The sequence below is a fragment of the Diabrotica virgifera genome, chromosome 4, assembly GCF_917563875.1.
Source record: "Diabrotica virgifera virgifera chromosome 4, PGI_DIABVI_V3a".
Lineage (NCBI taxonomy): Eukaryota > Metazoa > Arthropoda > Insecta > Coleoptera > Chrysomelidae > Diabrotica > Diabrotica virgifera.
Genome location: NC_065446.1, coordinates 196733601 through 196761456, shown reverse-complemented (window position 1 = coordinate 196761456; position 27856 = coordinate 196733601). Strand labels below are relative to the sequence as shown.

Here is a 27856-nt window from a genome sequence, read left to right as displayed (position 1 = left end):
AACCAAATATTAATTTCAACAAAAATTATGTAAAATTTTATTAGGTTAGCCGTGAAAATATTCAATAAAAAATAATTTTTTGAAATGTTAATCTAATAGTCCAGGAACTGAAGCTTTTTACTTCGCAATTTTTACAGAATGGATCGATTTGCTTGAAAATTTGAGAACAAGTAGTGGATAGTCCTAGAATCAAAATCTATATCATGCCGAAAGGCGCTTTTACCATGGGGGTGGTTGCCACCCCATCCCGGGGGTGGAAATTTTTTATTATATTTTGACGGCAAAAGTTGATAAAAACATTCATTCTAAGCAAAAAATGTTCTATACATTTTTTTGATAAAATGAATAGTTTTCGATTTATTCGCTATCGAAAGTGTTAGTTTTATATCGAAAAAATAAGTGTTTTTCAATAATATACAAATTTACGATTCACTCAATTTTTGCCGTAGAAAAAATTTGCTTAAACCAATTTCTTGAAAATTAAATAACCTACAATTTCATATTTAAACATTTTTTCGTATCTCTGATGCTAATCTTTCTATTCTGAAGAAGTCGACATTTTTAACAAACTACAAAAATTCGTTATTCGCTTTGAACTCCAGTTTTTTAAAAACTAATTTTTCTAAGTCAGTCAAACTTCTAGAATCTATTAATAATACATAAATAAAGAAGAATGAATAAGGCCAATGACTAAATACATCGCTAACTTACATTATTATGCTTCCAATTGGATTTCTCGTTTTTTTTTTCAAAAAAATATATTGATTTTTGAACCGTAACTTTTCTATTTTTTATCTTAGAAAGTTTGACAAATAAGAATATTGTAGGTTTTTATACGGTCTATAAGCCTATTAATATTAATTCTTTTTCAAATCCTCAGTCGCAAAAAGAGGTGACTTTGAAAGGGTTGGTAAAGGTGGTTTTTGCATGTTATTACAAGTTTTAATTATCAATAGCTCACTCACTTTTTGCTGTAGTAAAAGCTTTTCAAACCAGTTTTTTGAGAATTAAGTAAGCTACAATTTCATATTTAAACATTTTTTCATATCTCTGATGCTAATCTTTCTATTCTGAAGAAAAGTCCATTTTTTCCAAACTACAAAAATTCGTTATTCGCTTCTAACTCCATTTTTTTAAAAACTAATCATTCTAAGCCTCTCAAACTTTTAGAACCTATTAATAATATAAAAATAAAGAAGACCAAATAAGGTTAATAACTAATTTTAATTAGGGTGGTGATTAGGAGGTTGCTTCGGATCACTTTTTCGCTGAAAAAAGGAGGGACTAACACTCTTTTCAATATACGACACTTAATTTTTGAGCTAGAGTCTTTGTTTTTATTTCTGGAGATAGATATTTTAAAATGCTTTAAATTAGTTTCAACAAGTTATCCTCGAAAAATGCATAGTTTTCCCGTCTTTTGACTTTAAAACTGCAGTATTTAGCATTTGACGAAGAAGAGCTAACATTTAATAATGTATAGCTCGATTACTATTGGTCTTAAAAAACTAAAAGAAACGGTTTTGTTTATTGTTTCAAAAGATACATTTTTGTTAAGTAAAGTTGTTTTGATAAAACGAAAACTTTTGGAGTTATTAGCCGAAAACTTATTAACAACATTGATTTTTTCGATATAAAACTAACACTTTCTATAGCGAATAAATCGAAAACTATTAATTTTATCAAAAAAATGTATAGAACGTTTTTTGCTTAGAATAAATGTTTTTACTAACTTTTGCGGTTTTATACTAAAGAAATTTCACCCCCGAGTTGGGGTGACAACCACCCCCATGGTAAAAGCGCCTTTCAGCATCATATAGATTTTGATCCTTGGACTATCCACTACTAATTCTCAAATTTTCAACCAAATCGATCCATTCTGTAAAAATTGCGAGGTTTTGTCCTATTTTAAGTTTCATTACTTGGACTATAAGAATGATCCTAAATTTATTAATATTGGATGATATACCAAAATGCCTACGTTGTTAAGATTGTTGGTGTATAAAATATAAATAAAAACATACCATATTATTATACCTAGTTCTTATTCGATTTAAAAAATGCAATTTCCATAACATTTTTTAGGCCACGAAATTTGCATCGTGACTCTGAATGGACTCTGGAGCAATATTATAAACCAACTAGTCCATTCTTTCACAGTTTTTGCTCTAAATTTTAAAGAACCGCTTGGATTGACATGAAATTTGGCATACGCATAGCTTACATGTCAAAGAAAAAAAGTGATATTGTGCCGACGTGTGCTTTTGCCCTGGGGGTGACTTTCACCCTCTTGGGGGTGAAAAAATATATGTCCAAAACAACTCCGGAAATGAGTAAACTGACTAATTTTAAGTAACTTTTGTTCTATAGAGCTTTTTCGCCAAGTCAACACTTTTCGAGTTATTTGCGAGTGAATATGTTCATTTTTCAACAAAATAACCACATTTTTAGACGGTTTTTCGCAAATAACTCAAAAAATAAGTATTTTGTCGAAAAAACCGTTCTTAGCAAAAATATAGCCTATAAAAAAGTAAAAAAAAAATGGTGTACGCGTTAGGTCTCTGGATCTCGTAGAACCAGAGTTATAGCAAATGAAATATAGATTCATATTCACCAAATTTCAAATAGAATATTTCGACGTGAAATATCCAAAAAACTAAGCACTTTTTGGGGAAAACCCATTTTAACTTTTTTAAAGTGTTTAAAAAAATCTTTATTTCTGTTTTTACGAAGAGTTTCTAGCGTTAAATTTAAGCAAGTTACGCTCAAAATAATGTTGGTCCCTTTTGTTTTTGCAAAAAAAAAATCGGGAAGACCACCCCCTAATTAGCAACTTAAATGAAATTAATCGTTGCCGCTCCATAAATTATTTTACTTATATTGTGTTTATATGATCTGTAAGTTTCATCGATTCAAAGTCTTTATTTTTGAAAAAATTTGGTTTCAAAGTAAAATTTTTAAAAATTTAAATTTTGAAAAATATGCTTTTTTCAAAATAACTTAAAAATTGTTAGAGATACCAAAAGTCTCGAAATACAAAAAAAGTCAGACTTGCTTTTCTGAATATCATGAATTATTTTGTTTTTCTGTTAGACAAAAATTGATCAAGATTTGGTGTTTCTAAATTTGCATACATTCGTCGATCAGTGACTCGTTCAACCCCTTTTAACTACAGCCGTTTCAATAATAAGGACTTTGAACCGATGAAACTTACAGATCATATAAACAATATATACACGAGTCAAGAAACTTGTGAATTCGTTACGATTAAGTTCATTTAAGATACTAATTAGGGGGTGATTTTCTCGATTTTTTTACCAAAACCAAAAGGGACTAACTTTATTTTGAGCGTAACTTGTTTAATTTTGATGCTGGAAATTTTTTTTATAAAACAAAAATGAAGCTTTTTTTAAACACTTTAAATAAGTTTAAATGAGTTTTCCCCCGAAATTTGCTTCATATATGGTTATTTCACGTTAAAATATTCCACTTGGAATTTGATGAATATGAACCTATATTTCATTAGCTATTACTCTGCTTCTACTAAATAAAAAAACGTGATATATTCACTATTTTTTTAAATTTTTTATAGGCTATATTTTTTCTAAGAATGCTTTTTCGACAAAATACTTACAATTTGAGTTATTTGCGAAAAACCGTCTAAAAGCGTGGTTATTTTGTTGAAAAAATGAACATATTCACTGCCAAATAACTCGAAAAGTATTGACTTAGTGAAAAAACTCTATAGAACAAAAGTTACTTTAAATTAGCCAGTTTACCCATTTCCTGACTTTGTTTGGACGAATATTTTTTAACCCCCAAGAGGGGGTGAAAACCACCCCCAGGGCAAAAGCACATATCGGCACAATAGCACTTTTTTTCTTTGACTTGTTAGCTGTGTGTATGCCAAATTTCATGTCAATCCAAGCGGTTCCTTAAAATTTAAAGTTTTGAAATATTTTACCGTTAATGAATGGACTAAACTTATTCTTTATCGGAAAAGTATTGTCAATAGAACTATTGTATTTGGAAACACACCAAATTCAGAGGAGTTCCAAAAACATCTGTTCCAAGAACGTTTTGTTTGGCGGCCACATTGCTAAATATGTACTGGTTTGAGAACGATATTGGTAGGCCATCATCGTCAACGATAAGCGCTATAAGTTAATGGTTAAAAACTTCTTTTAGGTCTGAATTAGATGATATGGACAAAAACGATATGTGCTCTCAATAGGACAGCTTTACGTACCTACTACGCAGATCATGCTGTGACATTCTGCATTAGACATTCTTCACGAACGATTCGACAGACTAGACGTGGAGATTACTTTCTCGTGTGGGTTACTTTTGTAAGTCGTACTTCTATGTGCGAATAAGCCACAAACCACATAATAAGAACACCAGCTCTCAATTCATGCAGCAGAATCGTAGGAATATATATTATGTTATAATAAAGGATTTGTTTAGATAAAACCTTCCAATTAAAATATATCTAGTGTTGAAACAGTAGGTACTAAGAAGTATATTCCAATAATATAAAAAGAAACAGAAACAATAATTATTGAGATGCTAGAGTAAAGTAACATAAAATAAAATAAAATACACTTATTTCTTCGATTTCCTTAGTAGTCCAGGGCGCATCTGTTTTGAGATGGACGTTGAGAGGTGACTCAATTTTTTTGCAGAAATTGCTTGAAATTAACTCAAATAATAAATTAAAGTTATCCTCCCACTCAAAATGTTCCGGAACATTGTTTAAATAATCAAAATGTCAAAATATGAAGGAAAAATTCGATTTTTTTATTGGTTTTTGATTATAACTTTAAAACTATTCATTTCTAAGAAAAGTTGTACTGACATAGAAGTTGAGTAAATAAATTTCCTACAATACAGAATTGGTTAGAAATTTAAAAAATAGTCACCATTGTTGCAAAACAACAATAATTTCGAAAAAAACCATAAAAAAAACAAGTATTCGCATTTTACGTTTTTCAACCATTTACGCTACACTTAAAACCTTCATATTTTACCCAGAAAAACTTTATGATATAATAAAATAACACTGTGAATTTCATTAAAATCGATTTAATAGATTTTGCAAAATATATTTTGGAATCCAGCTTTCGCAAAAAAAACTCATTTTTTTTAAATGTCGTAGGACTGAAAATAAAGCAGATAGCAAATTGAATTTTTTTTTTGTTTATAGAAGTGTACTGTACCTTTCATTTGCAATTTGCAAAATTAAAATCGATTAATTACCACGGCGTAAGGAATTTTTTTAAATAAACGTTAATTTTTGGTGCTACGCGCAGGACAGCGGTGTTCGATTCACACAAGTTGATTTCGACCAAAATTTCTTCCAATCTTCATCTAATATATTTCTTACTCTATATTTTGTTGTATTTTAATATTTTAACTCCAAAAAAATCAAACTAATTTTATTATTTTTTGTGAAATATTGTTTAAACAATTGCATATGTTTAAAAATAATAAACTTTTATTCTCTAAGCTAAAATATATGAACAAATAAAGTTTTTGCTAAAAGTGTTATTTCAAAAGATAGAGTATGTGTTTTTATTTTGCAATAAACAAATTTATTTATTTATATCGAAATGTAATAACAATTAAAATGTATCAATCATTATCAAAGGTCATTGGAATGCCCAATCAGAGCAAACTATCCGCTGTCCTGCTCGTAGCACCAATAGTTAATGTTTACTTAAAAAAATTCCTGACGCCGTGGTAGTTAATCGATTTTAATTTTGCAAATTACAAATAAAAGGTACAGTACACTTCTATAGGCAAAAAAAATTCTAACTTGCTATCTGCTTTATTTTTAGTCCTGTAACATTTTGAAAAAATGAATTTTTTTGCGAAAGCTGGATTGCAAAATTTATTTTGCAAAATCTATTGAACCGATCTTAATTAATTTTACAGTACTATTTTACTGTATGATAATGTTTTTCTGGGTGAAATATGAAGGTCCTAAGTGTAGCATAAATTGTTGAAAAACATAAAATGCGAATACTTGTTTTTGTATAGTTTTTTCGCAATTATTGCTATTTTGCAACAAAATTTTTAAATTTTTAGCCAATTCTATATTCTAGGAAATTTAATTACGCAACTTTTATGTCAGCACAACTTATCTCGGAAATGAATACTTTTAAAGTTATAATCAAAAAACGAAGAAAAAGATCGAATTTATCCTTCATTTTTTGACATTTTGATTATTTAAACAATGTTCCGGACCTTTTTGAGAGGGACGATAAATCAAGTATTATTATTTGAGTTATTTTCAAGCAATTTCTGCAAAAAAATTTGAGTCACCTCTCAACGTCCAAATGTACTAATATTTTTACAGATGCGCCCTGGTCTATAGATATTCGATCACTCATCTTATGGTTCAACTATCGAATACAAAATTCGTTTTCACATCTTACCTTAAAACTTATATTGAAACCCTATCCAAAAGTCACGTTTTTCGTCACAAGCTTTATTACACACCGACGAGATACTAAATCTACGACGCACAATCACATTAATACTACTTTACTTTTCTTTTATTTTGCCGTGATATCCTCTTATCATATGTTTGCTTGATATAACATGGTGACAGCGAAGTCAGGCCAAGATTTTTTACACAAACAACCGTATGAACGAAAAACGTGTCGTGCTCGTTTGTTTGTTCTAAAAAGTTCAAGAATTTTTTTATGAAGGGTAATACGATACAATTTAACAGCAGACGTATTGCCCAACGGCAAATATACCAAGGATGTTAAAAATATAATTTATATATTAGTATTACATATATAGGCATAAGATTAACACCGATAATAATAAAAATTATCACAAAGGCAGAAAGATTAAAACTTACTGCAAAGAAAACTTTGCCTGGCATGGCGTTTTAAAAGAAGACCAGTAGCTTATTAGCAAAATTCATGGAAAAGTTATTTACCAGCAATTTTATTGCTGGAATCGAATTATAAGATCCTCCATATTAATAATATAGGTATACAAAGTCCGCAGATAGTGTGCTACTTTTTTTATAAACAAAATGGCGCCGACAAATCGTATTTTTTTCAATTATTGCTCTATAACTCCGAAGATTTTAATTTTACAACAAAAACACCCAAATAAAAATTCACCGCAATTAAATGCTGCATAGAGATATGTTTTTCACGATTTGCTCCGACGAAAATTTTCCTCGGAAAATGCGGGTTTTCCTAACAAAAACTCTAATTTTCAAATAAAGTTTTAGGTAAGTAATTATTAATGAATAATTAAATAACTTAGTAACATCAAAGCCTTCTTGGTATAGATTGTAATTCCAGAAGCCGGTGAAAATTAAACGAATATTTTAGCAACAATTCAATTGTTAATTAACAATTTATGATCGCAATAAAAACCAAAATAATCATGATACATTGATCAAACTTATAAAGGTTATAAAGATGAGATGCTTATTTAATATTTTATCGACAAAATATAAATTTTTCTTTTTTTTGCATAATCTTTAAATTTTGAAAAAAAATAGTTATAATACGCTGGTCTAATTAGTAAAGTACAAAGAAAGGTTATTTACCAGCAATTTTATTGCTAGAATCGAATTATAAGATCCTATATACTGCCGTGCTAGGCCCAAAGGCGGTAACTAACATTTCACAAAATGGTGGCAAAATCGATTTCAAAATTGAGTGCTAAAATTTTGGCCCGTAAGGGATTTATGGACTAGCTAATAGTTTTTATGCATGGATATATGCCCCAGTTTATTAAGGGAACCATTAATTATATTTTAAAACAAAGTATTATATAAAAAGAGGTAGATACCGCTAAAACGTTTTATCAAAACTTACTATAAAACTAAGCCTATTAGCGGTATGTGGTTTACAGTTGTGATTGATATGAAATAAAAAGCTTTTCTGTGTATTACAGTTTATTAAATTGAAAGAATTAAAGTACTATTAAATGTTATTATTTTGTTGAGCTACAATATGACAACAACAAATTGACAATATTTAGTTGTAGTTATATCTGTTTCTTTCAAGAGTCAATAAATACATATTGGTTCATTAATATTAATGTTCTATTTGTGATTCAATATAGACAATTTAATAGACCACCAAACAACATAATTAATTGATTGGTTGACTTACCTGTTAAGGAGGGACAATCATAATTGTCCTATCTTACATTTCGAACATTTGTACTTATGGTAGTGGTCTTTTCGGGCCGCTGATCACAGTTTAAAGAAGCAGAAGAAGAAAAAGAAGATTATTAAGCTTCTTGACAAGTGACGTCCGCGCATCACTGTTTTTTTTTTATTTTATTTTTATCGCACAAGACATGGGTGGGTTCAAAAGAATCAATGGGGGGGAGCGTACAAATGTTCGAAATGTAAGATAGGACAATTATGATTGTCCCTCCTTAACAGGTAAGTCAACCAATCAATTAATTGTCCTTCACATAACATTTCGAACATTTGTACTTATGGTAGGCTGTTGAAAGATTAAACAATATTGTGCGATAAATAAACAAAAGTACATTGCAATCCAAAAATGAATAGTACTTAGCAATTTTTTTTTTTTTTAGAAACTTTACACAAAATATATACTTATGTATACCTAATTAATATATTAGAGCAATTATTAATTAAGATTCATGTTTATATTTTAATTATATGAGATGTGTACTTTCAACCAGGTAAAAATAAACATAATAAGAAAATTAATGTTCTTACTAATATTAGTAACCTACACATGTAATATAATTACAATTACATACAATTACATGGACTCACCAGACAATACGGTTTTGCAAAGAGTCCGTAATCTTTTGCTAGAGGTTTATTATAAAAAATATTGAATACTTGAGAATTTTCTGTCCATCTCGCCGTCTCTCTAATATCTTCTATAATCCAGTTCTAACTCCCGCTGAGGTAGATGCATGTCTGACACTATACACTTTAAAAATATTAGTGTCTATATTTTTAATTTAAAAAAATGTTATATCTATCTACTCAACGCCTGGGTAGATGTTGCTTTATACGTCTCTTTTTTTTTTTGTTTTTAGTTATAAACAAATTGTCTTCCGATTGAGGACGAATGTTTTAGAAATCTCTAAACACTCTCAACTGTGTTTTTTGTTTTAAATAGGTTGATATTTGTTTATTTATTATTATTATTATTATTTTTTGGGGAAGTCTTTATCCTATGTTATATCAAAATGTCAATTTTATCTTGATCCATGAAAATATTCTGAATTTTTATTAGGTACAGGGTTTGCAACCTCTGAACTGAAGTGAGTGCAATCAACATTACAAGTTTGTAAGTAAGATCTTTCAGGGAAAGGCTTGTGAGACGAAATAATGTTTCTAAATAAAGTAATACTGGTAGAGGGTCCCAAGTTAATTAATATTTGGGCAATTAAGGTTTGAGGTTATATATACATTTGTAAAAAAATTTAAAAATGTTTTTATAATATTCTAGGATATCTTCTATCAACGCCAATGCAGCACTGTGAATGTTAATACGAGCTATAATTATAATCCGGTTCTACGATAGATTTAATAAAATTAAAATTTGATAATTCATAAGCAAAATGGTTATTATTTTATACTAAACCGTCACCATCTCTTGAAAACTGTATCATACAGATTTAGTGATTTGTTGTAATAGATGGGATGGAATCCTCAGGAATGCCTTTTCTTAAAAAGCTTGCCTGACAAGAATATGGAAACCCATAGGATGTCCTGGATATAAAACCCAAAAAAAAATTCTAGATTAAATTTTTATCAGGTCCATAATTATCTTTTTGGTTGTGTAAGGTATGGTGGTCAAAGGTTGTGTACCAAGGCTGAAAAACATAAAATTTAAATCCATGCCAATCTAGAGTTAAGGCATTGGCTTTCTCTGATCCGGGGTCAGGGTTCAAAATTACATACATTGCACATTTTTTTTTTAGGATATGTGGCAAACATATCGATTTCTGGAATAAGAAGCTGCTCAAAAATTATAGTAACACAATTATCACTTAAAGAATACCTACTCTGTTTCTATTTTTAAAGATCTTGATTCCGAGTCAGGCAAAAGCATTTTTTTTACTGTTACAGATGCAAAAATAATTTTTAAATTCCTATTTTCTCAGAATTATTAAACTTATCTGCAAATGTTGAGTACTGTACACTACCCATCTTGTTAATGCAAGACACAGCTGTTGCGTTATTTATTCCTAGCAAAATGTTACAATTCCTATATTCGTTGAAAAAGGATTTCAAGCCACTATATGCTGCTAGTAACTGAAGTACATTTATATGTAGTTGTTGTTCATGACTCCAAAAACCATGAGTTTTGTTATCAATGCAGCATACCCGCCATGCTAAAAGATATATGCATCGCAAAATATTTCAAGTACATAATTGGATTATTTTATATTTTGCTCACTAATTGGTTTGTTATTTAACCACCAATTGTAATCATTTTTAAGTATTTAGGTATGGTCATTTTAGTGTTATAACTATTAGTTTAAGAAAGAGGCTACTTTTCTTTTGTATTTATTTATATATTGTTTTTTTTTTAGTATAATTTTCCATATTTAACTTCCATAAATGGACGAACTGTTACAAACTGACCGATTAAGGCTGCAAATGATCTTATTTTACATGTACTTTTATTTTTGATGTTCTGAATACTATTAGATTTTTTTTTTTTATAGTAAATCCCAAGCAGAAAAAACATAGAAAATGTTTAAACAATATTTTCTTTACATTTTAAATATGATTTTGAAATTGGTAAATGGTCCTCTAAAAAATTGACAAAAGTAAAGCCTCCTGTTATTAAATTATTTAGGGCTGGTTTTAAAGTTTTTGTAAATATAAAAGCCGAGATATTATTCAAACCAAACGGTAAACAGTTTAATTAATATAAAAAAGTTCTGTACTTAAATTTTAAATATTTTTTAGAATTTTAATGAACAGGAATAGCAAAATAGACAACTTTTAAATCTATTTTTGCCATAACCCTTGAAAATGAGCTTGAGGACTGACCTATTATAGTCTTCCAGCTTAAAATATGTGGCTTCTATAAAGAAATTCAATTGTTTTAAATTCAAAACAAAATCTCTGATTTCCGTCTTTTTAGGCACAAAAAACTACGAAAAATAAATTGTCCTTTTGTATGTGAAGAAGGAGAAATAGTAATTTTTAATTACTTTTCAAGTAATTTTTTTTTTGTCATACGACCAGTTTGGGTCTATGAGAACTTTTGGTGCTCTCTCTTCAGAGGGCGTTGTTTTAAATAAAATATTAAAACCTTAGACCAAACTTAAAAATTTCTTATCTGAAGTAATCCCTTTCCATATTTTAATACAGTTAACCATATTACCCTATTAATTTTTATTGACATTTAGTATGACATCCTGGTTGTTCTCATTTGCTTTTGGTACTGCTGTCTGTTCGATTGTTTGCATCTCGATGCTAGTAGAGGGTGATTTGAGTACTGACTTTGTCCAATTCTTGGTCTGCTCAAGGTTGGATTTAAGTTTAAACGCTGCTGATTAAAGTTGCTAGATTCTGAAAGAACTCTTGATGGATGCTGAGTGGAAACAGCAGCTTGGCTTTGTGGTATAGTCTTTGGATAAACAGTGGTCTTTTGTGGCTTCGTAATGACTTCGAGATGACTTAATAAAGCTGATTTTGTATCTTTGTTTAATATTTTTGACAAAACCAAACAAAAAATTATTGTAAGTACACTTACTAACTTTGTAATATTAAGGTAGACGATAAAAATCAATGCAGAATGTGCAAAAAGTAGTTAAATATATTTTATTCTATTCTAAACTTCTGGGCTACTATAAGTAACTCTGCGAAATAGGAGTAGCTCAAAATAAAGATTTTCTGGGCTACTAAAAAAAGTACCCTCTTCTAGTTTTATTGTTTGAGGACAAACCAAACAAACATTTAATGTAAGCAGTAAACTTACTACCCTCGTAATATGAAATCTAGGCAAAATGTGCACAAAGTAGTTGAATAAATACATTTTATTGTATTCTAAACTTCTGGGCTACATTAAAGTACCTCGGAGAAATAGAAGCAGATAAAATAATCATAAAGATTGTCTGGGCTGCTAAAAAGTACCCTCTGCTGTAATTTTATTGTTTGAAGACAAACCAAACAAAAAGCTTGGTGTAATTAAACTTGCTTGTAATCTTAAATCGAAGTAGAATTTACAAAAGTAGTGAAATAAATATAATTCTATTGTATTCCAAACTGCTGGGCTACTGTAAAAATACCTCTGAGAAATAGAAGCAGATAAAATGATCATAAAGATTGTCTAGGCTACTAAAAAATACCTCGTTTTATTGTTTGAACACAAAACCAAACAAATAATTTAGTGCAAGTAAACTTGCTTGTAACGTGAAATCGAAGTAAAATTTACAAAAGCAGTTAAACTAATATATTTTGTTCTATTCTAAACTTCTGGACTACTGTAGAGTACCTCTGAAAAATAGAGGCAGGTCAAATAATCATAAAGATTTTTTGGGCTGCTTAAAATCACCCCTGCTCTAATTTTATTCGTAAACCCTTTATTTTGTTCTATTTTAAACCTTTGGGCTATAATTTTATTTTTAAACCCCTAATAATGTAGTCTGTATTACTTTGGGCTACCTTAAGGTATCCTTATTGACACAAACAATATAAACTTTTGCATAATATCATGTCTGTCGGACATTTTGCTACAAAATAAACATTAATAGGAAAACCCGTGCAGTGTGGCAACATAGCGCCTGTTACATCTCTGTGTGTTTTGACAAATACTATTGACGTTTTGAGTATTTCGAATAGGGAAGAAGGCGAGATATAGTAACTATGACAACAGAGAAAATATATTGATAACAACAAAAAAGGACCCCAAGTTTGAATTTGGTTAAAATTGTCATTTCGTAAATATTAAATATTTATATTTCGATCTATTCACACATAATTTAATTTATCTAACATAAAATGATTCAAAAATATCTTATAAATAACTTGGTCTTTTGGGATAAAACCCTAAAATATCATATAAATACCTTAACTCTACCAGTTTCTGTTGCAAATTTTCATATTTCCGCCTCTTTCGGGATACACAATTATTCTCTGATGACTTTTGTGGTATTTTAAACACTGTCTAATAATTTTTATAAAACTATTTGGAAAGCACTTGTGATCAGTACACGCACAGAAAAAAAACAGTGATGCGCGGACGTCACTTGTCAAGAAGCTTAATAATCTTCTTTTTCTTCTTCTGCTTCTTTAAACTGTGATCAGCGGCCCGAAAAGACCACTACCATAAGTACAAATGTTCGAAATGTTATGTGAAGGACAATTTGTGTCTGGTACATATACAAAACCTATTAATTAACATAATTAACATTTTTTATAAAATATTTTATAGTGCGTCTAATAATTTGGGCAGAACTGTACTTATACTAAACAGAATTCGTTCAGATTGTTATAGATGTTTAAACATCTGCTGAAGCGTTTTAAAGAATTCTTCAACTGTGAATGTGATTGTAAACCATACTTTTGACTTTCTCAGCTATTTTTATTTTGTTTCTTAGCGACAAAGGTTTGCTATTTTACGACAGGCCTGAGTTATTATATAGCTTCAAGATTTTTATGATCGCCGATACCTGCCCTAATATTATTATGTATTGTTATATTATTGGTTATTTCACAATATTATATTTGGGAAAATACCATAATTTACAGTAATTAGGGCAAATTTTAATATTTTATTAGTTGTATTGTACAAACTAGTTATATGTTATGATTAAAATATGATGACCATTGTCTTTTAGACCGAAAAATACCTAATTATGGGATATATATAAGATTTTTAAAATATGCAAACAAATTTTTGGATTATTATCCAGGTACCTGACGCATTCTTAGAAAATTTATAAAGGAATAAAACCAGCATTTTTGTATAAAACTTACGTAAAGAATTCTCAAAAGATGATGAAAGGGTTGCCAATGCGAGTCCATTATACAATTGGATATGGTAATTGAGTCAATACTCGCAATCTATAGTTTGTATTTTTTATTAGTTGTTATGTAATCATGGGGCAACCGGTTTCGAGTCTTACAATATATGACTCATCATCAGGCCCAGTACAAAAAGTCTTCTCTATACAAACTACAAGCTAAAAAACACAAAACGAGAGACATGTACACATATATATAAAACATGAAAAACAACTTTGTCTTGGTTTCAATCACATACAATAAAGCCAAGCAACTGTTTAGTATTGAACTCAACAGTCCATATCATGTAAAATGAGACATTATATCATTGGGAGCGACCAATCTGATGAAAAGTGCTTGGTATATAATTTGATATATATGCTACCATCAATCCTTAACTAGTCAAGGGTCGATGGAGCCCTGGTAAAATAGTATGCGATCAAAAGACATAATACAAATTTTCTTTAGTAAACGGTATCTACTTACATAACAGCCATAGAAACTGTTCCACAGCTAAAGATGTACCTGGAAGTCACCAGCCCCATAAGAAAAGTTGACCAATCAAACAGCCCTTAGTCGCTTATTGTTAGTTAGTTAAGTGCAATTTGGAACCGTTCAAGAAATTATTTTATACTGTGCTAAGGGCTCCATCGACCCTTGACTAGTTAAGGATTGATGGTAGCATATATATCAAATTATATACCAAGCACTTTTCATCAGATTGGTCGCTCCCAATGATATAATGTCTCATTTTACATGATATGGACTGTTGAGTTCAATACTAAACAGTTGCTTGGCTTTATTGTATGTGATTGAAACCAAGACAAAGTTGTTTTTCATGTTTTATATATATATATGTGTACATGTCTCTCGTTTTGTGTTTTTTAGCTTGTAGTTTGTATAGAGAAGACTTTTTGTACTGGGCCTGATGATGAGTCATATATTGTAAGACTCGAAACCGGTTGCCCCATGATTACATAACAACTAATAAAAAATACAAACTATAGATTGCGAGTATTGACTCAATTACCATATCCAATTGTAATTCTCAAAAGATTAAATAAAGATATCCCAAATCTACAATCCCGTATCTATAATAGCATTGTATAACTAGACTACTAGACATTATCTAGTTAAACAATGATATTAGCTTGTATTTAAACAAAAAAAAATGAAATCAATGGGACTGCTAATTCTAATCCCATGTACGACCAACAAAGGGTTAAAATATACAGAAAACTGAAACAAACCTTGAAACAAAGTATGAAACAAACCTTGCGCCTGTATAGGCTGAACATAGTTTTTTTTCACCTCTTGTAATTATTGCTTTACAATAAATTTTCTCTTTCTACAATATTGTCTTCAGTGGTATCACCTCGTGGTTCACAACTCTTACTCGACTCTACTTGATTTTCTAAAAAACATAATACCTATTTTAAGTCTCTTTTTCTAAAAATGTTTGTGGACAGCGTGTGGATAAATTATTAAGTTTTTAAAACCTAATTAAAAAAAGACATATTTTTTAAATATGAAAATCTCTTACTGCCTAATTCAAGATATAAAAAATCATCCACTTGGGGCAGATTCATATTGTTTAGGACAACATAATTTGGTTAATTCTTGAAATATTATAAACAAAAATGAAAATACATTTCAATAGATATAATAAACTCGAAAATTTCTTACCAAAAAAATTATAAACACCGTAGTAATCGTATGTTTACTTTGCTATTTCGTAACTTTTTTGCAAATGGTTGCAAAAAAGTTTTAAAGCATTCATTTTCAAGATATTTGAAGTGCGCATTTTAGCTATTTTTTTAAATTATAATATAATAAAAACTTTCAGAGAAACGTTAATTTGTTTATAACTTTTTTTTTAAAACATTTAAAGATTATGCAAAAAAAATAAAAATTTATATTTTGTCGAGAAAATGTTAAATAGGCATCTCATCTTTATAAGATTTCAAAGTTTGATCAGTGTATCATAATTATTTTGGTTATTATTGCGACCGTAAATTATTAATTAACAATTGAATTGTTGCTAAAATATTCGTTCAATTTTCACCAGCTTCTGGAACTGTAATCTAAACCAAGAAGGCTTTAAAGTCACCAAATTATTTAATTATTGGCAGATAATTACTTATCTAAAACTTTATTTGAAAATTAAAAATTTTGTTGGGAAAACCCGCATTTTCCAAAGAAATTCGTCAGAGCAGATCGGGAAAAACACGTCTCTATGTAGAATTTAATCACGGTGAATTTTTATTTGGGCGTTTTTGTTGTAAAGTTAAAATCTTCGGACTTATAAAGCAATAATTGAAAAAAACACGATTTTCGAGCGCCATTTTGTTTATAAAAAAGTAGCACACTATCTGAGGACTTTGCATACCTATATTATTAATATATAGGATCTTATAATTCGATTCCACCAATAAAATTGCTGGTAAATAACTTTTCCTAAAAATGGCCTATTCTCCGATAATCAGCCCAGACTATAGGCAAAAAGCAATAAATGGAGTATACGAACTTAAACACAAAAAAATCGAATACGAACAAAAACTGACAGAGCGTACTGATCTAATTGACAAAGATTCAAACCTTAAAATTTTAAATCAAAATTTAACGAATACTGTAATATCAGTCGCAAAAGAATCAACCCATAATAAAGCCCATAAATTACAAAAACTCAGCAAGAAAACAATAACGGCAACTTATGCAAGACCAAACACTAAATAAAATAAAAATAACACAAATCAACAAAATAATCTGCTATGCAGACGATGCAATACTTATCTCTCAAATTGAAGAGGATTGACAACGTGTGCTGCACCAATTTAACATAACCGCCAGAAAATTAAACATGTTAATTTCCCCCAAAAAGACAAAATGCATGATTATAACGGCAAATCCAATAAGACGTGAATTGGAGCTGGAAGATCAGGTAATAGAACAAGTGACTGAGTTTATATCTAGTCATCACACTATCTAGCTACGGAAGGCTCAAAACAGAAGTGGAAGATCAAGTGAATAAAGCAAACAGAGCCGCAGGTTGCCTGAATGTCACAATATGGAGAAAGGAAAATATCGGAAAATAAATAAAAGGCAGAATTTACAAAACAGTCATCCTCAGTCGCAAAAAGAGGTGACTTTGAAAGGGTTGGTAAAGGTGGTTTTTGCATGTTATTACAAGTTATATTTGTCTGTAGCTGTACATTTTCATGTAAACATTTTTTCGCATCTCTGATGCTAATCTTTCTATTCTGAAGAAAAGGGCATGTATTACCAAACTACAAAAATTCGTTATTCGCTTTTAACTCCAGTTTTTTAAAAACTAATTGTTTTAAGAGGAAACAGGAGCGATCAACAGGTAGCGAAAACGCGTTCGAAGATTACGGCTGTAGTTTTGAATATTTTTTCGAGATATTTGGCACACCTATTCGTAATATAATAAAGAATGGCGGTACAGAACCCAATTTGAAAAATATATTAATATGTGGAAATTACTCTATAATTAAATACAATATTAAAAAAACGAGCATGTACCGCCATTAAGAAGAACAAAAAAATACACTTTCTTCAAATAAACTTTTTTATCCGATGCCCAGATTTTGTGTCATTTTGGAACTACTAATGAAATAAAAAATTTTAGTTGTTCCAAAGTGACACAAATCTAGGCATCGGATAAAAAAATTTTATTTGAAGAAAGTGTATTTTTTTGTTTTTCTTAATGGCGGTACAGGCTCGTTTTTTTAATATTGTATTTAATTACAGAGTAATTTCAACATATTAATATATTTTTCAAATTGGGCTCTCTACTGCCATTCTTTATTATATTACGAATACGTGTGCCGAATATCAAAAAATGTTCAAAATTACAGCCGCAATCTTGAAACGCGTTTTTGCTACCTGTTGTTCGCTACTGTTTCCTCTTAAGCCGGTCAAACTTCTGTAATCTATTAAAAATACATAAATAAAAAATACGGAATAAGGTCGATGACTAATTTTAATTAGGGTGGTAATTAGGAGGTTGTTTCCGAAAACTTTTCGACTGAATAAATAGGGACTGACATTCTTTTCGTTATAAGTCACTTAATTTTTAAGCTACAGACTTCATTTTTTATTTTTAAAGATAGATCTTTTTAAACATTTAAAATTAGTTTGTATAAGTTATCCTCGAAAATGCATAGTTTTTCCGTCTTTTGACTTTGAAACTATAATATTTAGTATTTGACGAAGAAAAGCTAACATATAATAAAGTACAGCTCGATTACTATTGGTCTTAAAGAAAATTAGAAGAAAACAACACTTTGTTTCTTTTTGAAAAGGTATATATTCGTTACCCAAGTAGCAATTTTTAGACCTGCAACCAATTTTGTCCTAATGGGACGTTAAATTTAAGGACAAAATTGGTTCACAATAAGCCTTAACCAAGGACAACGTCTGTTTTTCCTATGGACCAACGTTGCTGCTAATAAGTAATATAATCTGATGACCAACCGACATCGGGAATAACGACGTCAATTATTAGGATAAGGTTTGACGTTAAGCTGACGTCGGTCTTAATCTATCTGTAGTATAAGTGCAATTAAGTGGCATACATCAACGACTACTCAACGTCGGGAATTACAACGTATTTTTTAGGATAGATGCCAACGTTCAGAGGACGTTGGTGTTTTATCGAGTATGGTAGACGTATTTTTCGGGAAGACGACAACGACAATCCAACGTTGAGAATACCAACGTTAACTATTAGGTTAATATTTAATAAAATTTAAAATTTTTTATTTATTTAAGTTTTATTTTTATGTCTTTATTTGGTATGTCAGTAAGTCAATGACCTAATGTGAGTTAAATAAAAGTTATTTAAAACCAATATGGTAAAATGAAGTTGATTATTTAAAAACAAAATACATAAACTGCCTTTTTGTATACAAGACAAATAAAAACAATAAGTTAAAAAACACTTAAACTTAAAAATTAGGATTAAGAACACAGATCACAACAAAGCAACACTTTTCCTACTTTATTATTGCAGCCAGAAGTTTTACTTTTAAAATTAGTTTATTTTTGTTTATAAAAATCACAAAAGAAAATGCAAATCAACTGTCAAATGTCCATCTCAAATCGTCCACCAGATTAAGGCGTGTTCACGACGACGACCGGTCGTCGGGAGTCTGTCGTCAAGACCTGGGCCCGGATTACGTACACTCGCATGTATCGTATCCGCCATACGCATCGTATCCGCCATGTTTTACTGTAGCGCCTTATGGGAAAACATGGCGGATACGATGCGTATCGAGTGTACGTAATCCGGGCCCAGGTTGTTTGAGCTTACTTTAGGACGTATTAGGTATACCAATTCGCTCTGAGCGTTAACAAAGTGTCAAAGCAAAATCGACCGACCTGCTCATGGTGGCGGTTTTTTGAAATTTTATCAGGACGCTTTGTGTATGTTTAAATTAGACATTAAAAAAATGCCGTGTCACGCTAGTGATATTATGTACTAATATAAACAGAAAATAAAAACGCACTTAATCTAATATAAATTCTTCTATTTCCAATCTTGATTATCAGTTTGATTTTGTATACATAACCTCACTATCGCAGTTAATGTCAATAAATCTTTATTAACGAAAAAGAAAATATTTTTGTTGCACTATAAATTACAGTATAAATTATTAACTAATGAATTCTAACAATTGTATTCGGTTATTATGACTACAAAATAAAATATTCAAGTTTAACAAAATAATCCCATAAGACTCAATGTTAAAACGTCCTGACAAAATCTGACAGCGTGTCACGTGACTGTAAGTAGAGGGGAGACGCACGGAGCCAATAGGTAAATTCGAGGTGTGCAAGGTAAAAATAGGTTATACTAAAGGTTGGCAGGGGGTGTCCTTGTCCAAATCAGTTAAAATGTAGTGCTACTACTATCATTGTTTGATTTGCGTGTATAGATATAATGCTATGTGGAAATGCGATCAATGATTGTCCCCGTTTAGGATTTTGTCCTCTTCAGGGTTTGTAGTGAATGTATAGTGTTGGCAGCAAAAGCAAACAGTCCGAAAAACACACTGGGGCAAGCGCCGTGTCCTGGTGTTTTTGGATCCTGGGTTATGCCGGACGGTGGTGTCCAGAAGGCTAAGAAGTCAACAGAGAAGAAAGTTTGATGGATTGTTGTTGGTTCCATAGACATTTACGTGTACTGTCCGTGCTTTGCTCTCGACCAGTCTCCCTAGAAACCATTGTACAACGACAGGCGAACCTGCGTCCCTCGTCGGCGGTCAGGAGGTGGCTTTGAGCGCGGCGTGGACAGTGTGCGTTCGAGTGGAGAAAATAGTTGCGGCTATTTTCTTGGGACGAACAGGTATAATTGTGCAATGAAGTTGGGAAACCGCAAAAAACCAACTTCTCCCTGTTCGGGGTAGGGAAGAGGAGATGTTAAAGGTGGGTACGGTAGGCTAACGGGGTAGCCTCGAGGATGTTTTCGTACTCCACCGGGAGTTCGTCAATGCATGTTTGCATTAGAGCGGACGGTAAATGAATCTTTTTGCGTTTGGGCTTTCGGTGGAGTACGTGGCCGGAAGATGAACAGGAACATTTGAGAGATTCTTGTGTGTCGGAGGGGGGGCTGTTGATTACTTTGATTGTGAAGTTCCTGTTCAGAGAGTTTATTCTCTCGGTGATTTTGGGGATGTTCGAGATGTTATGGATTTCGTTTGAGGGATATCGCCAGTGCTCATAGTTACATCTACGCAAGATTCTACGTTCAGCGCTCAACAACCACTCTTGTTTTGCTCTAGCGCAAAGAGAGTAGAGGCAAGATTTGTACTCCATGACGGGTCGAATAAAGGTCTTGTAAGTGTGAATGAGAGTCTTCTTGTGTGTCTTGCCAATTCGTCCAGAGAGAGAGTTGAGAAGTCTGGCCCTGTTCCTTACCCTATCTAAAGTTGCCTTTAGATCTGCGTTCCAGTTAAGAGTCCTGGTGAACAGAACTCCTAAATAGTTCGCAGTCGGACTAACAACAAGCCTTTCTCCCAACAGTCTCAGTGGATATTGGTCGTCTTCATTAATTATGATTCTATGTGACACAGAAGGGGCGCGAAACACAATTGTTGTTGTTTTGTTCGCGTTCAGCGTGACTCTCCACTTACAACACCATTCGCCGACACCGTCCAACAGAGCCTGGGCTCTTCTGAAGAGGAGTCTTGGGTTGTATCGAGAGGTTGTTGTGAGCAGAGCCGTGTCGTCTGCATAGAGAAACAGCCGAGTGCCTGGGATATTTTGGTTAGTGATATCGCTGTTTTAGATGATGTACAACAGCGGTGCTAGGACTGAACACTGGGGGACTCTAGCTTGTGGAGTGAAGGGGGTGGACTTTTGATCACTTATCTTCACTCTGACAGTTCGGTTGTGGAGGTAGGAGTGTACAATTTTGGTAAATTGCAATGGTAGCCCGATGTCCAGAAGTTTCCGAACAAGTCCGTCATGCCAGACCTGATCGAAAGCCTTCTGCACATCCAGGAATGTGGCTATGGCGAATGAACCATCGTTGATGGTTTGAGTAACTTTAGTGGTGAAGTCAGTTATTGCATGTTTGGTAGATTTACCTGACTGGAATCCATATTGAAATTTTGGTATGATATTGTGGTTTTCGAGAAAGTCATTGAGCCTCTCTTTTAGGATTAGCTCAAGAACCTTGCCCAGAGTGTTGATTAAAGAAATTGGTCTATAGGATTCCACGTTGGTTGGGGGTTTGCCTTTTTTCAAAAGCATGATGGTATTGGCCACTTTCCAAGGAGTAGGGAAGTGGCTGCTTTTGAGACATGCATTGAATATTTTAGTTAGAAGAGGGATGATACTCTCTGGAAGTTTTTTGAGGCATCTTCGGTTGATGCCATCAGGTCCGGGAGCGCTGTTTTTACCTATTTGGCAAAAGCTCTCCGTTTCCCTGTTTGTGAGGGGGTCCATGATAGGATCATAGACTGGAACGTGATGATTGAGAGTAACATTTACTATGTATTCTGTGTTGAGTTTAAACAAGTGATCAAAGTTCGGGTTGTCTGGGGTTTGAAAGTTGATTTGAAGCGAATTTTTGAATGCTTCGGCTTTCCCTTCTGGGGAATTGACTATGTGATTGTTGACCAACAGATGAGATGGTTGAGATAATTTTTGTTTTGTTAGGACTTTGAATTTGTGTCAGAATTTACTACCGTCTCTGTAGTCCAGTTTTGAGGTAGTATCTTCCCACCGGCGAGCCGTTAGGTCAGATATCTCTCTCTTTATCCTGGCGCAGATCCGGTTGTATTCTGTTTTGATTAGTGGATTTCTGTTGGCCTTATATTGACGTAGAAGACGTCTTTTTTGTTGGATTTTGGCAATGATGTATTGTGGAAGTGCCGGTGATGTATAGGTTATTTGTTTAAGTGGAATATCGTGCGTGATCGCCTCGGTGATGAGGTTCTCAATTTCGGTTGCACTGGTGTCGATACTATCGTTAATATCAAGTTCGCCTAACATAGGGAGATTTTGAGTGATGAAATTTTGGAATTCAGTCCAGTTAGCGTGACGATAGTCTCTTATAGTTCTTGGAGGGTTGGGTTGTTTTGGAGTTAGTATGTCAGTGTTGACAAGAAGTGGTACGTGGTCTGACGTTATTGAGTCACCGATGTGGCATCTATCCTCGAACCGATCCAGAATGTTACTAGTAACTAAGATGTGGTCGACAATAGAGGCCCCAGCAGCGTTCAGAAACGTGTATTCAGTGTTGGTGATTCGAGAGATAGGAAGGTCTAGTAGAAAATCCGTGAGGCGGATGCCTTCTGGGTTTTGACGGTGATCACCAAACTGTGTGTGTCTACAATTTAGATCGCCCATCAACACAGCTTTGCCGAGCCTTGAAAAATACTCTAGCAAATGCCTGTTGAGTGGTTGATCCGGGTGTTTGTAGTAAGAGACTATCGTGAGGGTTTCGTTATTGGGGATATGCAAGTCAATTGCCAGGAAGTCCACATCAGGTGGACGAAAATTTTGTGGGAATGTGTGTATGGTGTGCGGTATTCCGTGTTTAACGAGAATACCATTCCCGCGTGAAACCTGACAGCGGCTTCGATGGATGATCGAATATCCTGCGAAGTGTGGATCGCTTTTCGACAGAGTATCTGTGAGTGCGAGGATCTGGATGTTATGCTTCGACAGGATATTCTTGATGAGGGGTCTCTTTTTGGAGAGACCCTGACAGTTGACTGTGCCTAGGGTGAAATCCATAAAGGGAGGGTGTTTAGTGGTTGGAGCGGAATGTCACCGTGACATTGCTTCCGTACCCGTGGACCACTGTCGAGTGGTCGTAAACTTGGCTAATTAGATTAGCCGTGATAGCTGCGATATGCTCGCGAAGTTCGGGCAACAAGTTCAGCAGCAGAGCAGTCTGGATAGACAGGATGTTTTTCGTTTCAGTTGGGAGTTCAAATGGAGGGAATGATCTTTCGATCGTTAGTGGCTGTATTTCATGTGGGGCGGAGGGGATAGTGTGTCTTTGTGGACACTTATTGGAATATGCAGGGTGGTCACCGCTGCATTTCGGGCATTTGGGTTCCTGCTGTTTTGTGCAGGCGCTGGATTTGTGATTGCCGCCGCAGTGGGGGCAGACGAATGCTTTTTGAGGGCATTCGTCAATAGAGTGTCCGTTGATGCAACATTTGCTGCAATATTTTGGGGTAGGGATAGTTGGATCGGAGCCATGTGGAAGTTCGGCATTGTAGATTTCTCGGTCGAGAGTTATGCCTCGGCTCAATGCTGTTGTGAATTTTTCTAAGGATTTAGTCACCACCTTGATCACCTTAGAGTCCTTGCCTAGCTTGTAGGATTTGACTGTCCACAGTTTTTCAACTGGGAATTCTTGTTCGGTGAGCAATGCGGTGACCTCCTCCTCAGAATAATCCACATCGATTCCGGTGATGCAGAGGAGGTAAGTGGGCTCTCTAGAGGAAGTGTTGGGGTTTTTGCTACGGCTGTGAACCGTAACCATTGTTTGGCCAGTTGCTTTTCGGATAGCTTTCTCTATCTCCTCTGCATTTATTGAATTAAAGAGTCGCAAGTGTGCGATGCCGTGAGAGAGAACTTTGCATGAGTGAATCTTATTGGCTAGAAGAGAGGTGGCATTTATTTGCCGAAAGAAGGTGCGTTTATTGCATAGATCTTTTGGAAGATCTTTGATAAGGTACTCGGACAGAGTCGGATCATTAATGGCATTGATAACGTTTTGATTTTTAGACTGATTTTTTGGGCGAGGATTTGCTGCGGCATTGGCATATGAAATTTGTTTTAGTTGTCTTCTTTGGAAGACGAAGTCGTTAGATTGTTGCGGATTGTTGGCGCTGATGGGTGCTTGTTGTGGCGTGGGTTGTTGTTGAGATGATTGAGATACTTGCTTAGATGTTTGAGTGGGAACTTTTGGTATAGCACCCTGCCTAAGGTGAGTGCTCTGACGCTGAGGACCAGCCTGTGCTGGTCGCGTTAAAGGCGGAAAGTCGCGTGCATATCGCTGCAGAAAAGGGTTATTGGCGTCTTCCTGCTCGATGCGGCCGTAGGCCTCGAGATACTTCTCGCGGACGATTTTCATCTCCGCGCTAAGCGTCGCGAGGTCCAGTTCCACCTGGAGCCGGTCGTAGCCGCTGTGTGGAGGTACCGTGCCTTCCTGTTGCAAGGAGGCATATTGGTTGGCTGTAGTGGTGGTAATAGTGGTGGCAACATTTGTCGAGGTCGACGTCCGAGGACGGAGCGACCGGGTGGAGCTGACGGACCTTACTGATGAAGGCATGACAATTGGGAGGATGCTAGTCTGGCGATCGGAGGGCACCTCAGCCTCAAGGTGTTCTGGGGGGTAAACCCCAGGGATAAAGGTGGCTTGTCCACCCCTCCGTGCTTTTCCGGCGTTAGACAATGGCTATATTTACCTGATGGGTGCAGTTTACCCTGCCGCTGGTGGGTCCCTCGCTGAAAGTTTTTCTCGTGATTAGTTTGTCCCCCTTACTCGCACTTGTTCTTGGAGCCGTATGTGAACACTAGGTAGAGTTCGGAGCGAGCGTTGCCACTCGAGCCCAGGGCCAGAGTATTCCTCTGAAACCCAGCAATCCGTCTACCTTTTTGGTTTACACGGCCAAGCGTCGTTGGTTTTTCACACTGAGTCCAAACTAATCGCTTAGGGCTAGCTGTGCGCCGCTACTTCAGCACTTGGTGCTCTCAGGCTTCTCGCTGTTCGTCGGTAAGAGTGGGGTGTGCAAGCAGTGACCTTACTCTTCGACGTCCGGATCGAGAATGAAATGTAGTGCAATTTAGCTCGCGAGTCAAATCCGCCATTAATGAAAGATCGCCATGGTTCAGCCATTTTTTGAAACATAATGTTTGGCAATTTTCTTGCTAGATTTTAATGAATATTTGATTTTAATTAACGAATTTTTAATTAACGAAGTTACTAGCAACTCGACGGTAAGTAATCCAACTCGACGGTAAGTACTCCAACTCGACGGTAAGTAATTCACATACCGTCGAGTTAATAAATCTCTTAATTTTAATTTATTTTTTGGAAGAGTAAAGAAAACTAACGAATTATTTATTAATATTGAAACTTATGGTACAATTTGTTAAATTATTTAATGAAATCCCATTTGTTTGGGCTGTGGTTTCACTTCTAACAGAAACTCCTGCAGAATCGCATAAATTAGTAGTATTACTAGTGTTGCACAAAGATATTCCCAATATCATTGCGACCTACAAATTATGAAAAAATCTTCATTAGAGTATTTCTTTTACCTAAACTAGCTTATATTACCTTGTGAACTAGAAATTCTTCATCCGGTGCTTCCATCAGAAATTTTTCAAATTGCTCCCGTGTAAAAATGCTCGCTTTCTTAGGCCTATAGCCAACATTTTTTCTCTTCAAATACGCGATCAAAGTTGAAAACTTGGAAATATCAATGCCATCATAAAGAAAAACGGTGGATTTAATCATTGAATATTCTGCCCAGAGGCTTCCAGGAGCTTTCAACTGTATATGTCTTTGAACGAAATATGCCAAGAGAGTCTTTTCTTCGATTCTTAAATTCTTGCCTTCGCACCATTTTTTAAAACTTTGGTAGGTATTTTGATAACGGATTTTGGATTTTTCGGGAATAATTGCGGAACACCCTTCTTCCCAAGCCCGTTCAATTTCTTCAAATTCACTTTCGCTCATATTTTAATTTATAATAATCAGAATTGTACTTAAAATTATTGACAACTAAATAAAAACTCAATTCTCCATTGTTGTTATGCACCCTAGTTACTACCTAACAACCAAAGTATCTATCTTGATAAAATGAATGAAACTAGTCAATTTGACGAAAATGTTTAATTTTATAATTTATAATGGTATCAATCGTGCAAAAAACGTTATAAGCATGTCGAACGTTAAGGGTAACCGATCTCAGACAATAATTGGAGTCGTCGTTGCGCTCCTCCTCCAAACAATTGTCTCTGATCGGTATAAAGCCCTTACCGTTCTCCATACTTAATATACTATTTTTTATGGATTTTACAACTGCAAATATTGTAAGTGCGATAAATGATTTACTTCTTTTTGGTAGAACTCAATGAACACAATGAACTCTTTATTATAAATGAATTAGTTACACCCTTACATTCCGAAATGTGTACTTCGTGCTGTTATTCAGAATTTTCAATATACTTAAAAACAAATAAAACGCGATAAACCTTTATGGAGTGAAAACTTTTAACAATGGAGTAGCAAGGGATCTTACATTTATAGGGAAAGCAGTTTCTTAGAGAGGCTTACAATTGCAAGATAATCGATAATTCAGTGTTAGTGCAGTCACTGAAGGTGGATATGATCTATTACCTCCCATTTCGTTGACCCTCCATCGATTTTCATGAAAATTAGTGAGTAGTTAGAGGATACCTCAAGAAACAAAGGTGACATGGTGCCAACTTGCGCTTTTACCCTGGGGGTGGAGGGCATCTCTTCTCGTGAATGAAAATTATTTTATTAAGGATAACCCCAGAAATCGATAGACAAATTCTAAATATTTTGTTTATATAAAGTTATTCAAATAAATTAATACTCTTTGAGTTCAAAGATCAAAGATTTTATTTTTCGTTAGAAAAATGCTTGTTTTAACACCAGAAAGTCCCAATTTGGCCCCTGTTGCGATTTGAAGTTATTGTAGTTTTTTTATTTGAGGCAATAATAATTTCATATTTTATGACTTTTAATATTTTAATACAAAGACTTATTTAGCACAAAAAATATTGTTTACTAAATTTATTAAATGGTTTTTCCAAGAAATCTACCATAGAAATCTAAAGGGGCCAAATTGGCACTGTGTAAGTTATTATCGTTTTCTGGGAAATTCGACGAGCCTTTCTTTCAAATTCCTGTCGGATGGGTAAAATAATATTTATGTATGTTTATTGTAAATGAAGAGTGGATATATATAACGGGCCAAGTGACAAAAAATCAATATTTCTGGGTTTTCCATTATAATGGTCTATACAACAATGCCGCTAACCTCTATTATGGGCTAAGTGACAGCTGCATTGGAAACAGCTCTAAATAAATTCAACGGATAGCGTCCGCCGTTAAGTATAGTGTTCCTTTTCCTGATAAAAACTCATCTTTCTCGATTGTGTATTTTTGTCACTTGTCCCGTTATATTTCTTCACTCTTCAAATGGTTACCCTTATACCGGTACTGATCATCTACGTAATAAAGATAAAATTGTTGGTGAACACAAGTGAACACAAAGATACAATTGTGGGTGTAGAAGACCAAATGATGCGTCTTTATACTACAGA

General features: G+C 33.5%; 2 protein-coding genes across 2 annotated transcripts in view; one reads left to right on the top strand and one right to left on the bottom strand.

Moving 5' to 3' along the window:
- LOC126883287 (uncharacterized) overlaps positions 1-6736 on the bottom strand; it is a 118339-nt gene extending 111603 nt beyond the window's left edge. The window contains exon 1 of the mRNA XM_050648634.1: positions 6441-6736. The gene's annotated coding sequence lies outside the window, so the exon portion shown is untranslated. The remainder of the gene's footprint in view (positions 1-6440) is intronic.
- Positions 1-27856, top strand: part of LOC126883285 (cilia- and flagella-associated protein 251-like) — a 287613-nt gene that overhangs the window by 62150 nt on the left and 197607 nt on the right. The gene's annotated exons all lie outside the window — the stretch shown is intronic.